This window comes from Mytilus trossulus, chromosome 1 (genome assembly GCF_036588685.1).
Source record: "Mytilus trossulus isolate FHL-02 chromosome 1, PNRI_Mtr1.1.1.hap1, whole genome shotgun sequence".
NCBI classification, from domain to species: Eukaryota; Metazoa; Mollusca; class Bivalvia; order Mytilida; family Mytilidae; genus Mytilus; species Mytilus trossulus.
This window is the reverse complement of record NC_086373.1, coordinates 38,427,154-38,444,507: the sequence shown is the minus strand read 5'-3', so window position 1 is coordinate 38,444,507 and position 17,354 is coordinate 38,427,154. Positions and strand designations below refer to the sequence as shown.

At 33.7% G+C, this 17,354-nt stretch overlaps 1 protein-coding gene across 1 annotated transcript in view; it reads right to left on the bottom strand.

Moving 5' to 3' along the window:
* LOC134707711 (thyrotropin-releasing hormone receptor-like) overlaps positions 1-16,356 on the bottom strand; it is a 37,215-nt gene extending 20,859 nt beyond the window's left edge. Inside the window, exon 1 of the mRNA XM_063567717.1 lies at positions 16,289-16,356. The gene's annotated coding sequence lies outside the window, so the exon portion shown is untranslated. The remainder of the gene's footprint in view (positions 1-16,288) is intronic.
* Between the last annotated feature and the right edge of the window lie 998 nt (positions 16,357-17,354).

Below are 17,354 nucleotides of genomic sequence, written 5' to 3'. Positions count from 1 at the left end.
GAAGTAGTTTTTCAATGCTTAATGATCATATGATTTTGTCAAATGCTTAGTCCGTTTCTGTGTGTGTGTGACATTTTAAGGTTGTGTCGTTGTTTTCCTCTTATATTTAATGCGTTTCACTCAGTTTTAGTTTGTTACCCCAATTTTATTTTTTGTCCGTGGATTTATGAGTTTTGAAGAGTGGTATACTACTGTTGCCTTTATCTTACAGTATTGAAAACTGGCTTGCTCATTATGATGGATCTAAATTTTACAAGTTAAGATAGTCGGTAAGATAAATTCGTTACACAGTGTGCTAGTGACGTAATACGGTATATATTTGGTCAGTAAATATGGAATTTACTATGGAATTTACTGACCCCATATATACCGTTTTAGGTCACTAGCACACTATGTAACTAATATTATTTTTTCCATATTCCAAAAGATGATATATTCCCGTTAAAAATATGATATTTAAGAAAATATAAACTGGGGTCCAAATTGATTAATCTATAAAAAAAAAACAAGTTTAAAACTGACGTATCATCAAAAAAAATTTAAGAATGTTGTATCTAGGGAAATTAGCATTGAGTGTATTTAATCAAAGCTCTTCCATAAACTAATGTTTTATTCGCTTCCTAATTAGTATGTTTGTGATAAAAAAAAATATTTTAAAAATACCAAACTCCGAGAAAAATTCAAAACGGAGAGTCCATAATCAAATGGCAAAATCAAAAGCTTTAACACATTAAACGAATGGATAACAACTGTCATATTCCTGACTTGAACAAATAAATGTACTACTTATTCGTCGATAGCGATGCTGTAGGACTGTCCAAGTGTCCCCCCAGCGGAGTATACTATGTCATTAGTACGTATTTCCATACTGAACTGTTAACACTTAAAATCGTTATCGAAAGGACATACTACTACCATGTCGTCGATATTGCTGATTGTCCACTATGTACCATCCTATCAGTGACCAATACTTTGTTTACACCTTATGAAATTGCATTTAAAATTGATTTGATTGTATTGTAATTTGATGTACTGAACGTTTGCAGTACATTGTTAAACATATTTTCATTCTCGCTTATAACTTCTAAATGTTATTCCATGACCACTTGGAGTCATAATGAAAAGAAAATTTGAAAAAGTTAAAGCAATTTGTGTGGACTGCACACCAACTTCAATAAAAACAAACTGACGGAGAGCAAACAAATGAAGTAGCACACAGTACGTCGGTTAACCAAGAATAAAAACGCCATAACTGTTAAAAACGATAGCATACACCTCAATCACAGGAAACCTTTTACGGTCTCCACAGATTATAATGGAGACAAATATATATGATGTATCATCGATGACACAAAACTGATTCGCGCTCCCTTAAAACAATGATTTCAACTTATTTACTATTTAGTAGTGTATTTTTATCGCTTTTTCACTTCAGTACCTTAAATCTATAACCATCCTTTTTCGTTTTTGTTTGTGGAAACCTATTGCTATTGAAGTTTATAATATTTTTTTTAAAAGCAACATATACTGCGTATCAATTTCCAATGTCAATAATTAGTTCATCATTTCGTGGAAATATGACATCTGTAAATGAAAACTTCTTAATTGATTTACGATACTCACCCTGGTAATTAAATACGATTAAAGTTCCATGTACACTTACAGGTATTTAGAATGAAAGAGGAAAAGAAAAGTAAAGATTTTTATATATGACCAAGTGTACCTTGAACTTTGGACTCTTGTCCTCTCCAGTACACATGTTCACAATAACCATTAGTTAATTGCCGATCGGAAGCGAGTCACACTCAGGATTGGTAACAATGTCCAGTTAACAAATAAACAGCCCTCGAATTGTCTTAACTAAGTCAATAAACAACTTTAAGTACGTTTCCGCCATATTGAGCTTATCGCATATCCCAACGTGCTCATGTATCAAAGTCATATATGTTCTCTTCCTATTTCAGGAATTAAATAATGCTCACAACTAGTTTTAGGACGAATCTCTTGTAAAGTGCTATATTACCAGAATTTATCCAACGATGGCATGATTCCGTTAAACAGTTTATTTCTTTTTCATGACTTTAATTTCGTGAATCAATTGATTTTTTTTGATGATGTGTATTAGGTGAAACGTAATTGATATTTTCTATCAACTTTCAAAATTGGAATGTGTAAATTTTTCTAACCCGATCCATTCGACTGCTTAATAGCATGACTTTATGATGTAATATATCTCATCTCATCTAATCTTATCTAACAAATGCCTCGATTTTAATTATTCCTGTCATTATGAAAACTTGACTTGCTGGATGCTGAATTGTTTTCAAAAGAAGATTATGTCTATTTTCAATCATGCTTTTTTATACTATTCTAAAGGTTTCTGTTTATCTTTTATATTCAACATGGTACAGATAGCATTAAGAAGTTGAACTGTATAAGGTCACTATTTTCTTACTATTATTTTGATATTATACATGTAGGACTCTAAAGTCTGATTGGGACGCTAATACGCCGATGGTCACGCTAAAGTTCAATGGTCTACGCTAAAGTTCGATGATTTGATTCGCTAAAGTTCGATAGTTTGATTCGCTAAAGTACAATGGTCTGTGTTATCAAATGGAACACGTTTTTTATAACTAGCGTACTTTCGTTAAAAATTGAGACCCATATCCACCCAAGACAACACCGTTGCCCTTGTGTCCCATAACATCACAATTTACCGTTTGACTCCATCGCACTTAAGCGTCTAATACCATCGCACCTTAGCGTCTTATACCATCGCATTTTAGAGTGACCCTCGTACATAAGAGCACCATCGCACTTTATTCTACATTCATATATTTGGAAGAAATTATTTGTCCAAACATATGTTCGTAGGAAGTAAAATCACAAAAATATTGAACTCCGAGGGAAATTAAAAACGGAAAGTTCCTAATCGAATGCGTCTCATGGCAATTTAAGCGTTTGACACCATCGAACTTTAGAGTACTGTACCATCGCAGAATGACCATCGCACTTTAGAGTTCTACATGCATATATTTGGACAATATTATTTGATCTATGTCATCCGTAAATCTGTCTGCCGGTCGTTTATGCGATAAATGCGACTACAAGTTTGAATGTTATTGTGAGATACAATTTGAATTGAAAATTTGCATGTTTGAGAAAAAAAATAAACAGAACTAGTCGGAAAACTCATTCCAATAATTGATGATAATGGATATTATACATTGGTGTTTTTCAATAATGACAATTAATAGCCTAATATTCAAATCGGATGACATCATAAAGAATAGAAACTGTGCACTACATCTGAATATTACTACATTATTTTGTCCAAGGTAATGGCTGTATTTCTGATAAATAAAAACTCTTGGATTTACATATGACATAGATCAAATGTATTCGTTATGAACAAAATCGATATGAAATATCAATTAGAATGGCCTTATTCAATCAAAAAGGGAAAAAACAAGAAAGTGTTATGTCTTTTGATAAATAAACTCATCATAGATACCTGGGTAAAATAAAGTACGAAGTTGAAGAGCATTGAAGACCAAATATTCTTAAACGTTTTGCCAAATACAGCTAAGGTAATCTAATCCTGATGTAGAAAATACTTAGTATTTCAAAAACTCAAAGTTTTGATAACAGTTAATTTATAATTATGAACATATTACTGATAACTTAAGTCAAAACAGACTACTGGGCTGGTGATACCCTCCACCAGCAGTGGCATCGATCCAGTGGTTGTAAATAAACTCATCATAGATACCAGGATTGAAATTATATATTTACGCCAGACGCGCGTTTCGTCTACAAAAGACTCACCAGTGACGCTCGAATCAAAAAATGTTAAAAAGGTCAAATAAAGTACGAAGTTGAAAAGCATTTAAAGTTTTGCCAAATACAGCTAAGGTAATCTATTCCTGCGGTAGAAAAGCCTTACTTTTTCAAAAATTCAAAATTTTGTTAACTTAAATATTAACTCAAGTAAACACAGAATTTATTGAGTTAGTTCATTTTATTTGACATTTCATAGTGTTACTTCGTTTAGTTGTAATGCTACATTCAGCTAGGGGATAAAGGTTGGCGCCTGTTTAACAATTTAAACTCGCTGCATTTGTTTGCACACGTCCTGAGTCAGGAACCTGTGTCCACAATAAAAGAACCATATCTCTCGCATTTTGATTCTTTTTAATATCGTTGATATATAGCAATTGACGCCATTTGATCATATTATCTGATCTATTTACGAACACTCGGCCCTTTTAGACAATATGCTCATAATTTAGGGTACTTCTGGATCCATTCAGAAAGTATTTGGCTTTCTTTGGGACAAACTTAAATAACAACTTAGCTAACAAGCGCATTAAATGTTCTTCTAAGAAACACTTTGAAAAAGCGAGGGCGAAAAACAACGCAAAAGAGACACAGAATTTCAGAGTTGATCTACAAATAAACTCATCATAGATACCAGGAATAAAATTTAATATTAACGCCAGACGCGCGTTTCGTCTACAAAAGACTCACCAGTGACGCTCGAATCAAAAATGTTATACAGGCCAAATAAAGTACGAAGTTGAAGAGCATTGAGGACCAAAAATTCCTAAAAGTTTTGCCAAATACAGCTATAAATGTAATCTATTCTTTAGGTAGCAAAGCTTTAGTTTTTCCAAAATTCAAAATTTTGTTAACAGTTAATTTATAATTAAAAATATATGAATGATAACTCAAGTCAACACAGAAGTGCTGATTACTGGGCTTGTGATACCCTCGGGGAAATAAATCTCCTCCAGCAGTGGCATAGACCCAGTGGTTACCAATAAACTCATCAGAGATACCAGGAATAAAATTTAATATTTACGCCAGACGCGCGTTTCGTTTAAAAAAAGACTCATCAGTGACGCTCGATTCAAAAATGTTATAAAGGCCAAATAAAGAACGAAGTTGAAGAGCATTGATGACCAAAAATTCCTAAAAGTTTTGCCAAATACAGCTAGGGTAATTTATTCTTGAGGTAGAAAAGCCTTAGTTTACAAAGGACAAAGACCACAATCGATATAAAAAAACGGAAATGATGCTTTAAATATTTACCTGACGACATAAATGACTGAAATAGATTGTGTTACGAGTGCTGTGTGTTTCATAGGCGGATCTGCATCTGTAGTATATGATGTTTAACATGTCAACATACTTAAGTGAGCTCGTCCTTTACGTGAGTTCATTGTCCGACGCTCTATTCTAGTACATCTTTTTTTAATTATTAAAATCACCTGACAATCTTTGTCACCATTTTTCGTACTAGTTATATTCCTTTTTTGTCATGTCATCTGGTAAATATACCCAGAGAGACTGAATATTACACTTGAAGAATAGAGATGATTCAGAAGAGGAGTATGATATTAATTTTAGTTGTAAAGACATGCAACTAAAATTGAAAGTTTAACAGGCACTGAAACGTAAAAAGACAACTAGTGGAATTAAGATGATAGGAATATAATGACTCTATCCTCTTTACTTTTCTTTTTTTAAAGTTACAGAAAACAGGACTCGAGATTTCACATCTTTATAACTGGAAACTTAACCCCATATTGTGGTTTTCACCACAATTACTAACACATTAAAGGAACCATCTTGGTCACATTTTCATTCTTTAAATGTCTTCGATCTTTTCACGATATGCCCATCTACGCCATATGTCGTTTAATTATTATCTGATCTATCTGGCACACTCGGTCCTTTGTTAGACAATTTGCTGACCCTTGGGACAGTTGTGCACCCCTCCAGATAGTATATAACCTTTCTTTAGGACAAAATGAAATAGTAACTTAGCCAACAAGCGAAGTAAATTGTTTTCTAGGAAACACATTTAAAAGCGAGAGAGAGAGAGAGAGAGAGACGTAAAAAAATTCAGGTTTGATCTACCAAGGACAAAGACCCCAATCAATTTTAACTTACGGAATTTCGAAATGATGCTTCAAATATTTACCTGGCGACATAAATGAAATAGTTTGCTTTGCGAGTGTTGCATGAATAAGTGCCGGATCTGCATCAGTAGCAGATGATGTTCAACATGTCAACATACTTCAGTGATCTCGTCCTTTACATGAGTTCATTGTCCGACGCCTCTATTCTATGACATATTGCTGTTAATTATTAAAATCACCTGACGATCTTTGTCACCATAATGGCATTTTTCGTACTAGTTCTATTCATTTTATTGTCGTGTCATAATTTTTATGGCATCCAATATTAGAAAAAATATCTTTTCATAAAAGTGTTAAATGCAGATTGGATGTTACCGACAAGTTGTAACTAAGAAAAGTGCATTTATCATGAAGCAAAAACTTAAAAGCTAAAACTGTTTCAAATTTGACCGAAAAACACTACAATAACAAAACAAAACATAAATTGGCTGCTAAAATAAAAGTTAATTGTGCTAATTAAATAACTTTATTGTGCATGCAAAAGGAAATCAATAATGTGTAAATTTTTCATCTCAAAATAATTGTAGATAATTAGTCGCACTCGAAACATTCCACTTACTTGTTAAATTATATTATATTAGCCTGTAAAGATTGTTTTTCTTCTAGTGAAGTATTTGTAGCAACGGTTTAGGCTTAAATTATCTATTTCAAAGCGTTAAAATAGAAACTTGATTTCCTTTATTTTATGAATTATTCTCGTAATTTTTTTTTATATAATCCAGAATAGTTTTTGTTGTGTTGTGATACGTCAAGGTTATTGTCGGACTGCGGTATAAACGAAATCTTCTATGCTTCATATTTTCGACAGTTAAGAACTTTAATTCGTGAAAACGTTGTTTATCTATGAGTTGAAATGGACTTTGTACTAGCTTTAGTAAGTGCGAGTGACCCGGTACTTTGTGCCTTTTTCCGTTTTGTTTTTTGTTGATGATGTTATTATTTTGCTTTGTGGCTTCGGGCAGATAAGACGATTCAATGCTTTTAACTAATTCTTACAGTGTTTTGTATGGTGAACTGCTACACCACTGCCAAAGGTTAGAGAAGGGATTATTGCCCACAAACCTGCTTAATTCAGTTTCGCGTCATTCTTAATGTGCCTGCCACATGTCATTGGTTGATCTATGCCAAGGCCCATAAGAATAAATCTGCAAATAGTCTTTTTTTTCACAGTTCGGCATGATGTTATACGCGTTAATAAAATCATTTTGGCTATTTGTAGAAGGCCACATGGTGAACTATAGTTATTTGCATACAGTCTATCGGTAATTGTTGAATACTTATTGACAATCACACCACGTCTGCTGATTTCCATATTAAACCGAACGTCCCAATGTTTGTATCTTTAATGAGATTTCCCCATTGTTGTTGGACATGTAGTCGATCTCATCCTTTTCCTTTGAATAATAGTTATTGGAAATCATACCACATGTTCTTATTTTTGTTTGAATATTGATAACTGATATTGATCATAATTAATGTTGTACATTAATAGTAATTGTACTAATTTGTATTCTATTGGAGTTTGAAAAAGTCCATTTACAGCCATTTGTGATATAGAAAATTTGAAATATCTTCCGATTTGAAGTTGAATAAAAAAAAATATCTGAACACTACGTTGTTGATATTTCATTATTTTAAAAAAAATGACGGTGCAATTGCAAATTGATTTTAGAACAATTTTGAATAATGGACTAAGTACAGTCAAGTAAAAAGGCTATAAAAACACAGAACTATACAATTTCTATTTAGCACCACATAGTGGACAAATTTAAAGTAGCGTCTAGTATTCTGGTAATGTTAACCTGTTCTGATTCACTAGTTGCAACTATTATACTGCTTATCTTATGTTAACATTTTTGGTGATAAAATATTTTCCAAAGATAAGACTGAAAAACTGATAAAAAGACACATAGAATCCATCCGTGAAAATCTTTTTTTATAATTATTGTGTACAAAGGGAGATGATATCACGTAGGCCTACCAAGGGTAATTATTTATTTTTTTTAAATATGTTTAAAAACCGCACAAGTCGATGAAAAACAGAAAGACCTCTGCGAAAAAGACTAACAAGTTGACAAGACATGATTACAGATAAGGAAAGTCGGACGTTATGTTACGTAATGTCGATGCTGATATTTTCAAAAGTGTCACTAAAGCCAAATGTGCGTTTCGTCTAGAAAAGACTCATCAGTAACAAAAAATCAGATGTTCGGTAACTATAGGCAACAATTTAAAGGCAAAATAAAAAAAAATCCATATAGGACAATATTACAATCGAGTTCTATAGTATTCAATTATAGGACATTAGTTTATACTTAACTACTCAGAACTAAAAATCAAAAATTATAAGGCAAGTTAAAATTAAATAATCAGAACTAAAAGTGACAATTATAGGGCAAGCATGAAAATCAAATACCTTTCAATCTAATTAAAATATTGAAATACCTTTTAAAATTATATCTAAACCATCTAAATTGAATTGATCTTATGATTCATCATCCCAAGGTGGAAAAAATAAAACATCGTCAATCAATTTAAAGCAATCTTTTTTAAACAATTCAAGAATAATGCATTTCCTTAATTTTAATATTAGTGTTATATTCATTAAAGTAGTACAAACAAAGTGTGTATTGAAAATAGCAATAATGAAATATGATGCTGAAGAAAAATCACGATGCATAGGAACAAGTTATTAATCATGAATATGTTTTAAAGATAGCTTTTATATAATATGATATTTGAATTTTGTTGGTGCAGATAAATACTATTGGGAAAACTTCTAATTATGTTTTAAAAAAAACGTATAAAGGATCTCAGGATTGAAAATTAAAAAAGAAACATTTTGCACGATGTCATTGTGCATATATGCAGCATTATCAATGCTTCTATGTGCACTAAACTCTTTAGTAAAGTAATCAATTATAGAAGCCACGCTTTTTACATCAACCTAACATTTATGTTGAAACGTAAAATGAATTCAATTACAATTGAATTACGATGGTTTAGAGATAATTATAAGGGACGACTTTTAACGAATAATAAACATTTCATATATAATTCTCGTTGCCAGTCATATTTTCAAAAAAAAGTTTAATAATAGTTTATTTCAACAAATGCATAAAATGGATACGCACAAAAAATAACGTATTATAGATATTTAAAAAAAATAACGTATTCGCGAAGGAATCCAGACTTTTTTGAGACATATATTTTGATGTCTAGCTTTGCGATAAATTTTGGGATCACTTAATTAAAAAATTGATTTTGGACTATAAGATAATGCCGGCGTCACACTGTCCCGATTTTTACGCCGATGGCAACACGATCATGGAAATTTTCAAAATCGGAACTGATCTTATCCAGATCGGGCTATTCGAAGTGCCATCTTAAACCATCGTAGAACCATCGGCCACTTTTTCTAGCCTTCGGGGACAACTTCGAGAAGGATTGGCCGTTCTAAATTTTTTAACATGTTAAAAAATCACCGAAGGTGCGTCCGATGTTGAGGGTTCGTATTGAGTTCATATCACCATCCTCACCATCGTAATGTCACCGGGAATGCATCTTTGAACATCGTATTGCATTCATGTTTCCATCGTTTACATCGGGCAGTTTTTACATTACGATGTCTACACTAATGAATCACGAAGCTACCCGAAGGTCTTACGATGGCAACACGACTTCGTGAAGACCTCGTAATCCCGTCGTGTTGCCATCGAATAAAAGTACGAATGCGACAAGATTTAACTACGGCGGCAATAAATCCAGCTAAATGTAAGTCAATTTTGCGCTAAAATACATTTAAAGTGCCATACGCGATATGCACTGGTCAGTCTAATACGACAGTTAAGAAAGACGTTCACAAAACATGGAGCTCATATCATATGATTCTATGAGAACAAGAAAGGCGACAGCGTTTTTTCTATTAATTCAAATGGAACAAGAACAGCAGCTATTATAGGCTCAGGATTTACTTTTACAAGTAAAATATTGTTTTTTGTAAAAATTTTATACCAAGTAACATAATGAAAATCATAAAACGCGCCTCGTACACCAACACTGCAGGTACACGTATATAGGGAAACCAATTTTTTCTTCATTATTCTGATTTTTATGTATCGTCTGAGTTGTTGTCACACGAATGTTTACTCCATAACTATTTTGTTTTCTATATGTCATATTTTGCCGCATTTGTTGCTTTCCCCACATCCTTCCTTTTGTCTATATTATAATGATATTTTCTTCGAAAGAGCTCTTTTTAAATTAAAGGGATCAACGAACCCAGTACCTTAACTTTAAGATGGATCAGTAAACATGGGCATAATTATGGGTGATTATTCAGACTTGTGCACACATTTTACATTTCAAACAATGCAATGCCGCGCGTGGCATACCCTCGTATGTAACATATTGGGGACAAAAATGGACACTATATTTGTATATGACACATGCGGAAAATGGTAAATTGAATATGCATACTTGATACATAAACTATTTTTTTAAGAAATCAACCAAAACATTCAGTAAATGGAAATACCTTTAATATTGTCTTTAGAACCAGCAGGTAAAACAATGAGCAACCAATTTCCTGTATATTATGCTATTTCAAGGGAAAAAACAAGTTCATCTGCATGACCTTGACCTTTGGCCTTGAACGTAAAAAATGTCAGATCATTATAAGGAGGAACAATATACCAAATGTGGTTAAAATCTTTTGAAGCATATTTGTTTTAGAGTGTCCACAAGAGTGATATTGCCTTGTATTATGCCCGCGTCACACTGTCTCGATTTTTATATATGATGAACACCCGAATGCGAAAATTGTAAGTTCGTACGAAGTTGGTCCCGATCTCGTTAAAATACCAAAAAGTGACCGAAGCAAGTACGATGAATAAAGAAGTCTATACGATGGTGCCGAACTTAAATACGATAGCAAAAGATGGAAATACGAAGGTTAACCGAAGACGGGTACTAAAGCTTCATATCTCAGCCGAAGCCTACACGATGGATTACGAAGGTTACACGATGGATTATGATGATGGCGCGATGGCCATACGATGTTTAAAAGACGTCGTGTACAGCTTACAATGCATTTAAATTGTATGCCGAAGCCCCTCGCCTACTACATGTATGTTGCGTGTAGATAAAATTGTTATGGACACTCTAGTACCAAAATGCACAAAACTTGGTGTGGTGTTACTCGTTAAGAATATCTAAAGCGCTATTGACTTTAAAGTTCAAAGGTCAAGGTCACCGTGGCAGTTGTGATACAAGGCAATATCACCCTTGTGGACACTCTAAAACCAATATGCTTCAAAAGATTTTAACCACATTTGGTATGTTTATTGTTCCTCCTTGTAATGATCTGACAATTTTTACGTTCAAGGCCAAAGGTCAAGGTCATGTAGATGGACTCTTTTTTTCTTCTTGAAATAGCACAAAACACAGGAAATTGGTTTCTCATTTTTTTACCTGCTGGTTCTAAAGACAATAATAAAGGTATTTTCAGGTACTGAATGTTTTGGTTGATTTCTAAAAAAATAGTTTAGGTATCAAATATGCATATTTAATTTACCATTTTCTGCATGTGTCATATACAAATATAGTGTCCATATTTGTCCCCAATATGTTACATATGAGGGTATGCCACGCTCGGCTTTGCCTTGTTTGAACTGTAAAATGTGTGCACTAGTCTGAATAATCACACATAATTATGCCCATGTATACTGATCTATCTAAAAGGTAAGGTAATGGGTTCTTTGATCCCTTTTATTAAAAAAAACTCTTTGCAGGAGAATATCATAATAATATAGACAAAAGGAAGGATGTGGGGAAAGCAACAAATGCTGCAAAATATGACATATAGAAAACAAAATGGTATGGAGTAAACATTCGTGTGACAACTACTCAGACGATACATAAAAAATCATAATACTGAAGAAAAAGTTGGTTGCACTATATACGTGTACCTGCAGTGTTGGTGTACGATGCGCGTTTATGATTTTTATAGTGTTACTTGATATGAAAAATTGACAAAAAATAATATTTTACTTGTAAAAGAGGGACGAAAGACACCAAAGGTACAGTCAAACTCGTAAATCTAAAACAAACTGACAACGCCATGGCTAAAAATGAAAAAGACAAACAGAAAAACAATAGTACACATGACACAACATAGAAAACTAAAGAATAAACAACACGAACCCCACCAAAAACTAGGGGTGATCTCAGGTGCTCCGGAAGGGTAAGCAGATCCTGCTCCACATGCGGCACCCGTCGTGTTGCTTATGTGATTACAAATCCGGTAAATAGTATAATTCGGTAGGTCAAATTCATGAAAGGGAAGGGGATTGTAGTTACGACGTAAGGAAGATATCCGATATCATTTGTGAAACGGTTATTCCGTAACGGTCAACCAACTCGTGATGGCGTCCGTAAAATTTACGAAGGGATGATTTCAACTTCACCATTTGGAACTCTTGGTTTTATAGCTTCCTTGTGAGCAGTAACCCTCTATCAATAAAATCATGATAGGAAATGCAAGCACGGGAATATCGTATCAATTTGGAGATATATACCCCGTATGCAGGTGCTGCTGGAATGTTGCTACTTAGAAATGGAAAGTTCACAATTGGAAAGCTGAAATCATCTCTTTTGTCGTAAAGTTTTGTCTTCAACCGACCCTCATTGTCAATTTCTAGATGTAAGTCAAGATATGAAGCCGACTTAACTGTATCTGTAGTATCCTTTATCTCCAATTCGATTGTAAAAGTATATCCTGCGCCTGTAATAGCTGCTCTTCTTGTTCAATTTGAATTAATAGAAACAACGCTGTCGCCTTTCTTGTTCTCATAGAATCATATGATATGAGCTCCATGTTTTGTGAACGTCTTTCTTAACTGTCGTATTAGACTGACCAGTGCATATCGCGCATGGCACTTTAAATGTATTTTAGCGCGAGAATTAACTTACATTTAGTTGGATATATTGCCGTCGTAGTTCCATCTTGTCGCCTTCGCACTTTTATTCGATGGCAACACGACGGGATTACGAGGTCTTCACGAAGTCGTGTTGCCATCGTGAGACCTTCGGGTAGCTTCGTGATTTATTCGTGTAGACATCGTAATGTCAAAACTTCCCGATGGAAACGATGGAAACACGAATGCAATACGATGTTTAAAGATGCATTCCCGGTGACATTACGATGGTGAGGATGGTGATACGAACTCAATACGAACCCTCAATATCGGACGCACCTTCGGGGACTTTTAGGCATGTTAAAAAATTTAGAACCCTTCCCGAAGTTGTCACCGAAGGCTAGAAAAATGGGCGATGGTTCTACGATGGTTAAAGATGGCACTACGAATAGCCCGTTCTGGATACGATCAGTCCCGATTTTGACAATTTCCATAATCGTGTTGTCATCGGCGTAAAAATCGGGACAGTGTGACGCGGGCATTACAACTGTCACTGTGACCTTGACCTTTGAACTTTAAAGTCAATAGCGCTTAAGAATGTTAAGGTATTCTTAGCGAGTAACACCATACCAAGTTTTGAGCATTTTGGTTGTAGAGTGTCCATAACAAAGTTATCTACACACAACTTACATGTAGTAGATCAAACAATTTTAAACGCGTGATGCCTTCGACATATAACTTAAATAATTTTAGACATCGTATGGCCATCGCGCCATCATCTTAATCCATCGTGTAGTCTTCGTGATCCATCATGTAGACTTCGGCTGAGATATGAAGCTTGAATAGCCGTCTTCGGTTAACCTTCGTATGTCCATCTTTTGCTATCGTATATAATTTCGGCACCATCGAATAGACTTCAGACTCTTCTGACATCAGACTCGGACTTCTCTTGAACTGAATTTTAATGTGCATATTGTTTACTTTTCTACATTGGTTAGAGGTAGAGGTATAGGGGGAGGGTTGAGATCTCACAAACATGTTTAACCCCGCCGCATTTTTGCGCCTGTCCCAAGTCAGGAGCCTCTGGCCTTTGTTAGTCTTGTACTATTTTAATTTTAGTTTCTTGTGTACAATTTGGAAATTAGTATGGCGTTCATTATCACTGAACTAGTATATATTTGTTTAGGGGACAGCTGAAGGACGCCTCCGGGTGCGGGAATTTCTCGCTACATTGAAGACCTGTTGGTGACCTTCTGCTGTTGTTTTTTATTTGGTCGGGTTGTTGTCTCTTTGACACATTCTCCATTTCCATTCTCAATTTTATTCGTTATTCATCGAACCTGTTTCGGTCACTTTTTGGTATTTTAACGAGATCGGGACCAACTTCGTACGAACTTACAATTTTCGCATTCGGGTGTTCATCGTATATTAAAATCAGGACAGTGTGACGCGGGCATTACGGATGTACTTAAAGGTCAGGTTTTTCTAACGATAAAGGGTAAAATAGTTGCAACATAATTCCAACTTTTCTTTTCATATAAGACTACTACCGCTCATAAAAGGACATTTACTAAATTTTATCATCGGTACAAAGACATAATTCGTAAATATAACTCAACAAGCAGACTTTTTATACGTTCGGGTATTTCACATCCAATCTTTTATGGAAGTATTATTTATAAAGCACACAAATGTCATTATTCACCTCAGAAGCTAACAAAACCTTTAAATAGACTTATTAAGAATGGATATAGTTACGATACTGTTGTCAGGTCATTAAAGATTGCATATTTTAACGTTGATATTGATGCACTTATAGGGTCTTTGCATCGGAACTAAACACATTTATTTAAAAACAAGTTTTTGGCATGACACGGGTTGTGTTCTTCTCATATATGTTATGATGGTATGATACTAAACCCCTAACGCGTGGGATTGTGCCTGATATTCATATGATGAAGACATAATCTTTCAATCAGTGTAATTGAATCCTGGAGCTCGCATGTCAGTTAACTGCTAGTAGTCTGTTGTTATTTATGTATTATTGTCATTTTGTTTATTTTCTTTTGTTACATCTTCAGGCATCAGACTCGGTCTTCTCTTGAACTGAATTTTAATGTGCGTATTGTTATGCATTTACTTTTCTACATTGGCTAGAGGTATAAGCGGAGGGTTGAGATCTCATAAACATGTTTAAGTTTGTTGTGTATAATTTGAGTTTAGTATGGCGTTCATTATCACTGAACTAGTATCTAACATTGTTGGGTTGATGTTTAGACGAGTTGCATATATATACGAGTCTAAATTGAAAATTACGTTCAAACCTATGATTGCGTTGGATAAAAACCGCAATTTTTATACGTGTGCATGTAAAACAAATTTCGTTGTAGAAAGGTCTAAATACAGCACAAACAACATTTTCCAAAAGATCAAAAAAGTGAAGAAGTAAATTTAAACAAAACGCATTTGACTAACAGGTCGAACAACTGATGTTCTTTAACCCTGCTGACTGCCATTGGCGATGGCCAAATAAAATTGATCACAAGATGTAACAAAATGGATCTTAATATAAATTTAGTACTAAACAAAAAACAATATATATATTTAGGAGCCAGCTGAGCGACGCCTCCGGATGCGGGAATTTCTCGCTGCATTGGAGACCTATTGGTGACATTCTGCTGTTGTCTGTTCTAGGACTCTTTGACACATTCCTCATTTCCATTTTCAATTTAATTTACTAAAACTTTAAGCAGATTCTATATTTCTTTTCTTACAATTATGGGACCCAAATAGTGACAAATCTAAATATAAGAGTCAGCCTTTTCCCGCCATTTTTTAAAAAGGAGTTCAAAAACCAATCAATATTTTCAGCTTATTTTATTACTTATCTGATGCTTTCTGATTTATAGTTTCAAATTTGAATTTTGATATTTTCTTAATTTCACCTAAGAATACATTTAAGAATATGTCTTAGTCCTAATATAGTACAGTCCAAAAACTGAGCTCTTCTTTTTCGTCAAGTTAAAAAAGATTCATGATCAAAGGATTAAAATTGTGTACGATAGACCTACTATTAAATCATCAGTGATGCTCGAATCAAAACAGTTGAATTGCAAAATTGAACAAATCAAATGAAAACCATGATTGCTTGAATTTTACCACTTTAAAATACAAGTAGTTATCAAAGTGATCTTGCCATCTAATTCCTATAATTACCAATCTTATGTCCTTATAAACCACTTGAGATAAAGTGAATGATAATTGATATAACTATGTATCAAGTGTAAAATATATCATTTGAATCATTATTACAATATGCTATTAACATGCATGTAATGTTTTATATATTTGATTGTATAGTTATCATGCATATATACTTACAGTTTTCTGACATCTTTGTGGAGATTCATGACAAAGCAGTAAGCGTCTGACTTTAGCCAATATAAATACTAGTAATTATGGTGCTGTGTCTATATCTTATAGTGGGATAAACATGGAGATCTGCTGTGAAAACAATTGATCAAATTTAAGAGCGGATTAAAAACAGACGCGTGACGTGAATAGACAGGAAGCATTACAAAATCAAATTTCATCTTATTTCACTTTTTATTTAACATTGCTGGAACCAGGAGAACGAATCTTGGAAATTGATTTCATAAGCAGATAGAAACCCATATTATGCTGTTATGTTTTACAAATAAATATGATAGTTTTTCACCGTTTTTAATTCCTTAAATGTACCATCATAGTTTTGATCTTAATTGTCCAAATCCCCGCATTCATTCTCAAAACGACCAAAGGATAAAACACTTTACTTGAATTAAAAAAAGATAAATAACTGACATAAATACATCAACCAACGTGTGTCAAATATGTCCCAAAAACATTAATTCTAAATGTGTCGAGTAAAATCAAAAAAATATCGAACTCCGAGGAAAATTCAATCGGAATATCCCTAATCACATGGCAAAATCAAATGACAAAACACATCAAACGAATGGAATTTGTTCTTATGCTGAGCTGTAGCACCACTTCAAATATAAGGGGATTGAGCGGTTGCACACCTGTATAATCCCACTATAGTCTGCATGCACCTTTCCAAAGTCACTAATGCAGTTGTTGGATTTGACTGTTTTCTATCATATTTTTTTTATGTGTGTTTTTTTTTCATCATAAATATTGGGTTAAATTTTACTTTGAACTGTTTTTAATTTAGTTTTAGTGGGTCGTTTATAGCTTGCAGTAAATTATTATATTTGCTGTCGTAGTCTGCACGGTTGATCATATCCACGTATTTGGTCTCTGTAAGATAACTTAGCAATCATATCTTATCTCCTTTTTAAAAAACTTTTCATACTATTTAGATGTAGGCAAACTCTTATAAATGAAAATGGGGAATAATGTCAAAGAGACAAAAAAAAACACCAAAGAGCAGATAACAGCCGAG